We start from the raw sequence: 11,654 nt of genomic DNA, 5'->3' as shown, positions 1-11,654 counted from the left end.
ACTATTTGTAATTCACTTTCACGTCGTTCAGGTTTAAAAATAATCAAAACTTATTAGCTGTCTCATTATCAGACCTTAAGTACTTATTAATTTATAACGTGTAATATAATCACACAAACCAAACAAAAGAACTAAATCTCATAGGAGTGCGATCAATGAAATGTGAATTTCAGAATTATTATTATTTTTAATTTATGACGGTGGAAGCAGTCTACACTTCCACTGAACGTAGATAATAGTTAGTGTTTAGTTTTTGTAACTAGGGACCCCATACATCCCTGTATTATTATTGTTATTTTTTTGTATTTTCTTTTATTTAATTGTATGCTGTAGTTTTTTAAGTATTTTATTTGTAATTATTTTATGTTGAAATTAAAAACGCCAGCAAAAATAAAAATAAAAACGCCCGAAAAAAACGCTGCTTGAAAAGACAATTAAAAGTAAAAATAATTATGCGCTACCTAGCTGTTGCCCGCGACTTCATCTGCGAAGAATTCGTTTATCTCTATCCGCGGGGACTATGCTGATTTCCCGCAAAATTAGCCTAAGTTAATTTAGTATAAAGTATCTAGTGATATTTTTTTATCTAAGAGTTGTCGGTGTCGGGGGACCGCTAAGGTTAACATGAAACTATGTTGTATTTTTTAAAGTATTAACCTTAGCGGTCCCCCGACACCGACAACGCTTAGATAAATTATACTAAATTAACTTAGGCTAATTTTGCGGGAAATCAGCATAGTCCCCGCGGGATAGAGATAAACGAATTCTTCGCAGATGAAGTCGCGGGCAACAGCTAGGTAGCGCATAATTATTTTTTACTTTTAATTGTCTTTTCAAGCAGCGTTTTTTTCGGGCGTTTTTATTTTTATTTTTGCTGGCGTTTTTTAAGTCGGGGGTTTTTTAAATTTTAAATTTAAGTTTTTATTTCATGTTTTTTAAACTGTACTAGTGTGTTGGATATCCTGGCTGCAGCATCAGCTCATCTTGTTGCCACCATTGCATTGTATGTAGAATCAAATACTGATCAAAAGGAATCAAACACGACATATCTGCTATTATTTTTCAAGAGTATACTAGTGTGCTGGATATCCTGGCTGCAGCATCAGCTCGTCGTGTTGCCACCACTGCATTGTATGTAGAATCAATTACTGATCAAAAGGAATTAAACACGACATAATCTGCTATTATTTTTTCAAGAGTATACTGGTGTGCTGAATATCCTGGCTGCAGCATCAGCTCGTCGTGTTGCCTCACTGCATTGTATGTAGAATCAATTACTGATCAAAACGAATCCAAACACGACATATGTGCTATTATTTTTTATAGAGTGTACTAGTGTGCTGGATATCCTGGCTGCAGCATCAGCTCATCGTGTTGCCACCATTGCATTGTATGTAGAATCAAATACTGATCAAAGGAATTAAACACGACATATCTGCTATTATTTTTTCAAGAGTTATACTGGTGTGCTGAATATCCTGGCTGCAGCATCAGCTCGTCGTGTTGCCACCACTGCATTGTATGTAGAATCAATTACTGATCAAAACGAATCCAAACACGACATATGTGCTATTATTTTTTATAGAGTGTACTATTGTGCTGGATATCCTGGCTGCAGCATCAGCTCATCCTGTTGCCACCATTGCATTGTTTGTAGAATCAAATACTGATCAAAACGAACCCAAACACGATATATCTGCTATAGTTTTATTAAGAGTGTACCTACTAGTGTTCTGGATATCCTGGTTGCAGCATCAGGCCGAGAATTCCATAATCTTGCATAGCTATATAGCATACATGGGTGTTTCAAATTTTAGGTCCCAAATATGTTTGAAAGTAAAGTAAATATCCATTATGCGTCTAAGATTCCTACCGCAGCGAACAAAAGATCTGATGATCTTGAAACGGCTGCACCGATTTTGATAAATCATGTCTAAGATCCATCGCTAGAAAACCAGCTTTCAAATAAAAAAACCGCATTCAAATCGGTTCACCCGTTTAAGAGCTACGGTGCCACAGACAGACACACAGACACACAGACACACAGACACACACACATAGCGGTCAAACTTATAACACCCCTCTTTTTCGTCGGGGGTTAAAAAGACTTTCTGCCAAGTTTCTTGCGGCGCATTCTTCTTGGCAATGGTGGTCTTTCCGAAAGCGCTGGTAGTTTAAAAAATGACGTGTAAAAGTGCGCATTGCGGCCTATTTACTGAATAAATGATTTTTGATTTTTGATCAAAACATTTTCCATATAAATCAAAAAAAAAAAGCCTCTGTGATACAAGAAAAATAGTCTATTTCTATCTGAATCCGCGTTGTTGATATTATTTGAAACAAAGGAGGCTAGAATGCAGGGTTTTTTTTTAACGTCCACTTTCGAAAGGTTAACCGATTCCAGATTTTTTTAGATACAGATTAAGTACACAATTGTGTACGCGGAAAAAAATCTTGAGACAACTTATAAATCTTTGTTAAAAAGTGTTTTAGTTCAAACTTATTTATTCAATTTAGTCTTCAATTGAGATAAGTTGAATTTTAATACCCGTAAATAAAATACCCATAAATTGAATGTCTGTGCTCTGAAAAAAACCGGCCAAGAGCGTGTCGAACACGCCCAAAATAGGGTTCCGTAGCCATTACAAAAAAAATAGTTATATTTTTCTAAGGATTTCGTATTTTATACGGAATCTTCCATGTTTAGGTATATTTTATACCTTAGGCTGCTATTTACTCTTAAACTACTAATAATTCTCAAACAACTTAACCATTATAGTTTTCCTTGTTCCTGTTTATTTTTTTTATTTTTCCACCCACCAGTTTAGATTTTAGAGGGGAGGATGCTCGATTTTAATGAAAATTTTCACTTTAAAGTTGAATATTTCGCAAACAAATCACTGAATCGAAAAAGAACTATCCGACGATACCCCACACTAGAGGGTTAATTGGGAAAAAAAATCACTCCCACTTTAGGTATATGGGAGGTACCCTAAGAAAAAAAATTAAAACACACGACGTGTGGTGGATTTTAATTACAAAATTTTAACGTGGCACTTGTGAAATTCTTTACGCTCAGAATCTTCTTTAACACTATATTAAGTAGGCAGGTTTGTTGTCTGCGGCTGTACGTTCTTATGCGCTGTCTAGCAATGGAACTTGGGACTTTTGTATTTACGTGCACCTAATTTGTATGATATGAATATAAGCAATCTCTAAGTGTTTTGAAGTGCCAGCCAACTTATATTAAGTGAATGTGCCAGTAAAAAGTGGTGTTCGCGTGATTTGACACGGCTGGGTAGTCGCCGCGTGACGTCAGCGCGCACGCGCGCGACATGTGCTCGCGTATCAATTTGATCCGCGCCCGCGCAGCTGCGACCGACGACCCCTGCTCCTAGACCATTCAACTCTGCGCCAAAAGACACCCCATATTTTGGGTGATTAATCCAAACGGCTTTGTCTAGCGCCAAACCCTTCGGTGCATTATTTGCACGCGCAACCTATCTGCATAAGTAATAGTACATATTAAAATGCATCTATTGTGTTCACTACGAATCCAAGCATATGCGGCTAGTGACAAGCGTGATGCGTGGAATCCAACCGGTTATGGTGTAGTTGGTATTGTTATTTTCGAACCCACGGCTGACGGCTCTTCATTAACGTTCGTGACGCTTAATTAATAATTATATATGAACGTCAGCTGTCCAGTTTTATTATTCTAATAGTAAACCATGCAAACAACACTTTCTTTAAACTCTGAACTGGTTTTTATGACTCATATTGTCGATACTCTCCCTCGTTGCGCAGGTCCTGCCATTAGCAAATAATAATAGTAGATATTCGGCGCTCGCGTCGGACCCGACAAAAGTCTCGCGACGTACAATCAAACTACAGAACAATAAAAGTTCGTCGATCAAACAATCGATCCATCGACGAGTCTATTTATTATCGCGACAGCTGCGCGGGGTGGGGCTAGCAGGGGAAATTATGACAGGGTCGCGTCTCCCACGGTCTTGACTTGCCCCTGCTCCTTTGTCGCGCTAACGTGCCGCGCGACCAATATCCCACGTTGTATCGTGGCTAGCCGTTGGAATTGCATTAGAATAGATGAAGACCTGTTTTCATTGAGCTATTCAGCTATTCAGCGTAACCCTAAAAAGTTGTAGACACCGAAGATATTAGAATAAGAATTGAACTTTCATTTTAACTTGGAATCCACCTAATATTCCTTGCTAGTATGTTGATTATATTACAGTCTGTCATATCTAAGATTGTAGCATATGCTGATGAGTAAAAATCCTAATATTTTAGATATCAAAACATTGATCAAAAGTGTGTTTCATTAAGTACTAAATCCCTCTCTACCACTCTTAACCAAAATCTGGGCGAACTTAGCCTGAACTTGCTGAAATGTTGCAGTCCACAAAAGTATTCTCTCTGCCTTCATTTCAGAGATATCATTATAACGTCCTGTCCATGTGCAATAAGTACACGTCATTTTAAGCATAGTTTAGTGATTAAAATGGAAAGTGCGGTTCAACGTCCTGCGGGCGCCGCACTCCGCGGCCCCTACCGTTATTATTTCGCTGCCAACATTGAAAAATAATAAAAAGCAGCTTTAAAGTGTGCTAAGGTCGTCCGGTTTTTTTACAAATAAAGGAAGGGTTCTATTGAATGCTAAATTTTAAAAAATAGGTCGTGGATGTATGGTTTTATTGGGTGGCAATTTGATGAGGGGTGCCTCTCTGACGTAATGCGAGGGTGTGTTGGAGACAACTGGGGAATAATTTTTTTTATACCCTAGTGTACAAGTGATACGATTGTGTTAGTTAAAAAATGAGAAAAAAAAGATATTTTAGCAGACTAATGAATATATATATATAGATATATTAATAGTTAGAGTATCAAACAAAATTAAAACGAAGAAAAACATACGGACTATCTTGCTAAGAGTTTGATCCTAAAGCCGAGTTTAGACTTGCAAGAAAAATCGTGAAGTTGCATTACATTGCGGTGCTCGATTGACCACTACAAACGACTACGTACGATTTTTCTTGCAAGTCTAAACTCGGCTTAAGGTTACAGTTATTTTCACAGGTTATTTTATGCTTTTGACAAGCTTTTGACTTTACATTTTTAGCTTTACGAAGTTTGTATATGTTAATACCAACACGAAAAATAAGCAAAAAAGTTACGTTTCATTCAAAGACATCTTATTTTGTCGTTTTTCTTTACTCTTAACCAAGTCTTAACTGTCATATTGTCATATTTTCAACGGCATGTTACTGATTTTGTCCGATTGTCTTCTTATTTTCTAGTACATATACGAATGTGAAAACAATGTACCGTGTTAACAAACTAACAGTGTGGTGGTGCATGTGTTGGGAGTTGCGGGGGCTAACGGAAGCAGGGCTTCCCTCTCGTCTGGCTGTATTCATTGTATGTGTTGTTAGGCTCGTATACTTAACGTATAATGGCGTTGCTTCACTGTACATTCATATTGATAGTGGATTTAAATGGAAGAGCGCGCTAAAATCATGACGAAAGATATGATTGTAAGTTCGCATTGTCTTTCTATTTGCCATTTTTCTTAATGGAATCTAGAGCTAGTTAAAGTGCAACAATAACGGATTGTTGGGATTCCCGTCATATTATGCCATGTCAATACACCACCGGTCATCGACGGTCTTTTGATCCAGACTGCAAGGCACTCCAACTTTCAACCCATACAAGGCTGTCAAAAAATCACTCAGATGAGGAGTAAAAAAAGCAAACCTTCAAAAAGTAACAAACATATCGAAGTGGAAGCGAGTAAATAAATAAACTGTGTGTCGGTCAGTAGCTTCCCCTACGGGGGTCGGGCTAATTGGGCTCAGTGTTTACATTCTTTCACCATGGAGAATGCAGCGCTGTGCGAGGTGGGGGCGATCAATCACCGTAGCCCGCCTTTACACCTCGCGTTATGATTGTCAAACATTTGCTTTGATTACAATTCACGTCTAATGTACTTGTGCCCACACGTTGCGTGGTTTTACGTGATCTGCTTTTTCTGGTACATTAGTAATGTAGGAAATTTCATGCGATTTATGTAACACCGATTTAATTCGAAACGTGCTGTAAAATTTACCAAATACTAGATGTTTTTTTTTTCAGTATAGAAGGCATTATACAAAATATGTATGCTCTATTCTTATAGTAACAACTTAACAAGTCATTTCAAACTTTACTGAACTGTTTTAAACGTAAAATAAATATTTAAAGAATATTTAAATAATATTTTTGTAAGCACTTTTACATTGCACAATTATCTGTTACTGTTGCAGATTATCATATTTTTCCTTGTTAAGATGATCCCCGGAATTTATTATGATTAAATTGCCAAACAACCCTGTCGACGGAATCACAAGTTCATTCGATCACCATATGATATCTGACTTTTTCTTCAAATATTGTAGAAAATATTTCTAATTGTTAAAAATTCGGAATGAAAAGTACAAAATTTCGCGAAACAGTTCAAGCTGGGGTAGTTCGCGGTCCGCAGCTGATCGCGATCGATGGTACCTCTCCATGCCTGTTGCCGACACGGGCTGGCATTACATCCCCGTCTGTAGGTACCCACACTCCTACACCGCTGGCCATGAGCCGCGTCACCGGCGGGGCAACGCACGCGAAGCATGAATGACACTACCAGTTGGTGCTATTCTTGTAACAAACAACCTTCGCTGTGCAAGACCCTATTTAAATCGTAATGAGAACGATTCAGATCCAATAGATACCCGTATTTTATAAGCGACTGACATTCTCGATTGGTGCTTGGATTATTTTTAAGCTTAAAGTCTTATGTTTATCGCCATATTAACTAGCTGTTACTTGTGAAATAATTAACCAGCAATTTAAAGAAAACGAGAGCACAGTTTTACCTCCTGAAGGGGTAAATCACATCCACATTTGGAACCAATGGTCTAGCTAACACAATCATCGTAGCTATGGGTTCTACTATTGATTGGTCGATTGTTTGCTTGTGACCGTGTATCAGTTACATCAAAGCGGTTAATGTAAAGTCTGTTTGTATTACACTTGGTTACAATCGGACCAACTCTGAGGGTATTTTTGTACAGGTATCAACAATCAATAGATACATATTGAAGGCACGTCAAGATTTCCTATCTCAAACAAGTTGCATACAAGATTATTTTATAACGCTTTCACTTATAACTTTAGGTATTCTACTAACAGTGATATCAGATCTTAGAAGTCAAATTTGTCTATTTCCTATGATGTGTCATATCGCGCAATTTAACGGAAATATTTACATCCAATTACATTACAATAAAAGATACCGCCAGCAAAGAAACATGTAATGAAAATATTACTTATTTCGCTTAACACAAAATTAACCATTACAATCGTGCCTAATTTATAAGTAACAGTGTAGCTATTAAATTAGGTTAGTAATTATTATTAGGTATTATGAACTTCATTTCCTTACAGTCAGTCAGTGCAGGTGGTAGGACCTTGTGCAAGGTCCGCCCGGATTGCTACCACCATCTTGCTCGCTAATCCTGCCGTGAAGCAGCAGTGTTGTGTTTCAGCGTGGAGAGTAAGACAGCCGGTGAAATTACTGGCACTTGAGGTATCCCATCTTAGGCCTCTAGGTTGGCAACGCATCTGCAATACCCCTGGTGTTGCAGATGTTTATGGGCGGTGGTGATCTCTTACCATCAGGAGACCCACTTGCTCGTTTGCCATGCTTCAACTAACGCTTTTATACCTGTGAACACTGATACGAAACAACACCTAATATCAAAGGAAGCGTTTCAATTCAATTCTTGAAAGTACAGCTCGTTCGATACTATCGATGATTTCGCCAATGTCGAAGTTTTAAAAGACACTATCAGTTAGTCGTTTCTCGGTAGACTTAATTTCTCAATAACCTACGTTGATGAAACACACGGTAGAAGCTATCAAAGTAGTTACATTTTCCGTGCTTTTAATTCAGCCCATTCATTGTTACTTTTGCCCAACGCCACGTTCTCACGCTGCACATAAAGTGCTTCTTTCTCCCTCTTCGCCACGCAATCTACGATGCGTTGTCCTATTAGTACATCGTCAGAGAGGATTAAAAAGTCAATAAGGTTAGCATGACCAATGTCAAAGTCAGCGAATTTTGTACATTTGCTTTAATCCTGTAAGAGTCGTGTGTCAACTTGGTAGTTTTTGGCGTTTTCTACTTACCAAAATGCGCAATACAATACAGTACTCGTATACTGCGTTTCAGGCTTATGGAAGGAATATGTTGCTAGACCAGACTAATGCAAAAAAATCATCCAAGTGTGTGTCGGGCCACGCACTTTGTAGAGTTCCGTACTAATATGTGGCAATTGTTCGATTTATAGTTTTACTCTGGGGGAACGGCAGCGCCCCCGCCAAGTTGAGCTCAAATATTACTTGCCTCGTTACTTGGTACTCATTAATTAGTTACCACAGGCGTGATGTTTTTACGTAGGTATCCAAAACTAATATTATATCTGGGAGGAGGGAAACAAGGCACACTAAAAATATTAAAGTGCCTACCTGTTTATGTTCATAAAGTATAGCCGCTGACAGACAAATTAACAAAGTAGGTATTATTATTTTTTATAGCTCACACTTGATCGGCTTTAATTATTTGTGGATATATGCAGTATGTTTGTCTTTATTATTAATCAGTGTTTGAGTTTTCTATGTTTAAACGTCATACAGGAATACAACGAAGGCAAGCAAAAAACGTTCTTATGCCCCGTTAATTTTAAATTTTAATTAAATTTTATTATTGCATGTAGAGACAATTAAAATACACATTACAGATTAAATTCAGCTGTCTATTACAGTTTTTGGGATACAACCCTGTGACAAACAGACGGACAACGGAGGCTAAGTACCTACCCCCCCCCCCCTTACGTCACCCTTACGGGTACTTCTCCCTGTAAATTATAAACCCGGTATAAATAGCTGGTGACTCTCGTCGTGATTGATTATGCGTAATTGATAATGATAAAGTAGGTTCTTATATATTAAAATTCGGATTCAACGTACTACGGTCGGCTATTTTGTAAATAATTTAATCAGACTGAGACGTATATTTAAATACATTGCCTAATTTAGTAATTTTGGTAGGTCAGTTTCAAATTGAAATGTCAGTCCCATTTAAAATTTTAGTTATAGCTGAGGTAATGTCAAATTCATCTATCACTATGCTGTTTTTATACCTCAAATTCTTCTAATTATGCTTATTACTCTATCTATTTGTGCCAATACTAATCATCCAGCAGTCTACCGTTTAAACAATGTGTATTATTACGTAACCTAATTACACTAAAATTACTATTGCGTACTTTCATAGGCCACAAAAGAAAACCAAGAAATGTTTCAATAAAAACATTGCAAGGTATGCTAAACTTTTAGTTCCTCGTATCTACTTACAGCGGAAACTGCGCGTCACGTTCACTATACGAGTAGACACTCATAGCAGAGGCATGCTTAGAACGGTATCCGTTTATTTCGCAACTAAGGTTTGGCAACTTGATTCATTTCGCAACTTTTCATTTCGCAAACTCTAAAACTGTAAATATTTCAGGACCATCGTGTAGAACCCTTTAGGTTAGGTTAAGTTAGTTTTATAAAAATCCAGAAATGTTTATAGTTTCAGAAATATTAAACAGTCGCGAAATTAAAAGTTGCGAAATGAATCAGGTTGCCAAATGTTTAGAACAGCTATGCAAACGCGTGTGCGAACGGGTGCGAACGCGTATATGTGGGAACGTTTCGGGTTTGCGTAAACTCTGTATACATAGTGCCGGTGTGTAGTTAGGTATGTAGAGATAGCACGAACATAACGCGCGTTATCAAATTAGCGGCGATCGATGCGCGATTCACGACGCGGCGGCGACGTGCCGGGGACGCCAGGACACCTATATACGTATGAGTTACGTTAGCGCAACATTCGTCGTGGAAATACAAGACTTAGGCCTTATTTCACTAATCTCTTTTACTTTGTTATCTTTTGTGACAGATATGTGTGATGCCTCTCAGTTGCTTATTATAACACATATATCTATCAAATAAAATTATCAGTTCAACTTTTCCTTTGTGTGAATTGAAATTAAATTCAGTTTATTAAGAGAGCCTTTAAAAATGACGATCTAAAGTTGAACATGTTTTTTGAAGCGTTTTGTAATGAATGACGAGATATTATGCAGCAATAAGTAGGTACTCAATTCAATTTCATTTTGAAGTTGATGACAGAAATAAACTGTGTAGTGGCAGGTACAAGTACGTGGTTATGAAATGAAGACTAACTGTAACTATCGACGTTATTCTTTACCATTATACGTACTTGCAGTAACCCCCTAAAATTACTTATCCGCTTATTTATAAAAAAATACCATCTGTCTCAAATAATAATATATAGAAGTTAAACCAACCATTATAGTATTGTTACCAATTTTTGGACAGTCATACATTTATAGTGTGATTTTTAATAAAAGAAAATGAACAGGTTATATTTTAGTGTGATTATTCAAATTAGTAAATAAAAGTTTCCTTCATGCTGTGCAACAATATACAATAACTAAATTATGTTCGTGATTCAATAAATATGTCAACATTTTCAAATTATACTATAAGGCTTAATGGAGTAATCATTATTATATTTTTTCTCATCTAACGTATAAACACTTAACCATTTTCTTCAATTTGTAACAGATTCTTGTAGCCTAATTCATTAGTACCTAACATTATCTCCAAAATCCAGACTACAATTAAAAAAAACTTTATTCCTCCTGACTTCGAAGTCCAAAAATGGTCGTGCTTTGGAACTAGTTCTCTCTCCTAACGCGTTTCTGTCGGACAACGTTCGCTGCAACTAATGCTTGTAATGCTTCACCCCCTCGACGGCGCAGCTGCTGCGCCATTGTGCTCGCACAATGCACCCTCGATCTATGCTAGCCCTCATCTAGCCGCCGCTATCAAAATTTTATAAATCTATTATTATTGCTAAAAGAAGGTCAATGACATCAGTTCGGATGTGATTCTAAAGTACGGGCGTGCGGTGTTTTGACCTGTGAAATGTATACGTAAGAGTATCTTTGAATTTGTGGGTTTTAGATAAAATTATACACCGTAAATTCTGAATGAAATAGCAGTTCTATGAATTCTAGTTAATTACTATTCTTTATAGTTACGTATAATATTATCATAATTCCTCATTTGCATCAAAATAAATACTAGGTATCACAATTCACAGCCATGTAGAGACCCCGTCTTTCAAATATAACAAAATACTTACTTTTAAGTAACTTGTCACTTCAGTCCATTGATTAATTTCATACTAAGTATAGCACGTTAGTTACCTTCAAGCGATAAATCTTACAGTTTGCATTTAAATTAGAATACTGGAAAACTACGACCAGAGATAAGTAAGAATGTAGTTCAATCCAAGTACTTGTTGAGACTAAAGTAAAGTAGTGTTGAGACTCACGGGTTAGTACGCATCTGTTTGTACATCATCAAAAATCTTACTTAAAGGGGCAACGCAGCGTATTTGATCCATTCTGAGGTCGCAGTTAGATTTTACTATGCAGTTAGCGGGTGAATTAAAAATTGTGTTGTGCTTT

The sequence above is a fragment of the Choristoneura fumiferana genome, chromosome 3 (assembly GCF_025370935.1).
Source record: "Choristoneura fumiferana chromosome 3, NRCan_CFum_1, whole genome shotgun sequence".
NCBI classification, from domain to species: domain Eukaryota; kingdom Metazoa; phylum Arthropoda; class Insecta; order Lepidoptera; family Tortricidae; genus Choristoneura; species Choristoneura fumiferana.
The sequence above is the reverse complement of the archived record's forward strand: the minus strand, read 5'-3'. Positions refer to the sequence as shown.